We start from the raw sequence: 415 nt of genomic DNA, 5'->3' as shown, positions 1-415 counted from the left end.
GAGAGGGAAAAGGAAACAGGAAAGGCTTAAGAAGGAAACAAATAGAGATTCCGATCGGCACAAAAATGGGGGGTGCGTGACGGATCCTAATCGATACACGGCGTACACGAGTAGTCGAAAAAGGATCGCGAATGAGACTTATTAGTGCGCGTCAAGGAGCGAAAACGTATGATACCGCGTTCGCGAGGAATTTCGTAATTCGTGAACTCGAACATTGACGCGCCCCAACACGTCCGCGAGCGCGACATTCAACGCTTCGCTGAGACTCTCAAATTATTAGACGATTCCGGAACATTATAATTTAATATATTTAATTAATTATTATAATTTAATATATTTAATTAATTATTATAATTAATTATTATAATTTAATATATTTAATTAATTTAATTATATTAATTTAATAATTATAAAT

The sequence above is a fragment of the Odontomachus brunneus genome, unplaced genomic scaffold (genome assembly GCF_010583005.1).
Source record: "Odontomachus brunneus isolate Ranch 3 - 2012 unplaced genomic scaffold, Obru_v1 Obru_scaffold_084, whole genome shotgun sequence".
NCBI classification, from domain to species: Eukaryota; Metazoa; Arthropoda; class Insecta; order Hymenoptera; family Formicidae; genus Odontomachus; species Odontomachus brunneus.
Note: the sequence above shows the minus strand (reverse complement) of the source record.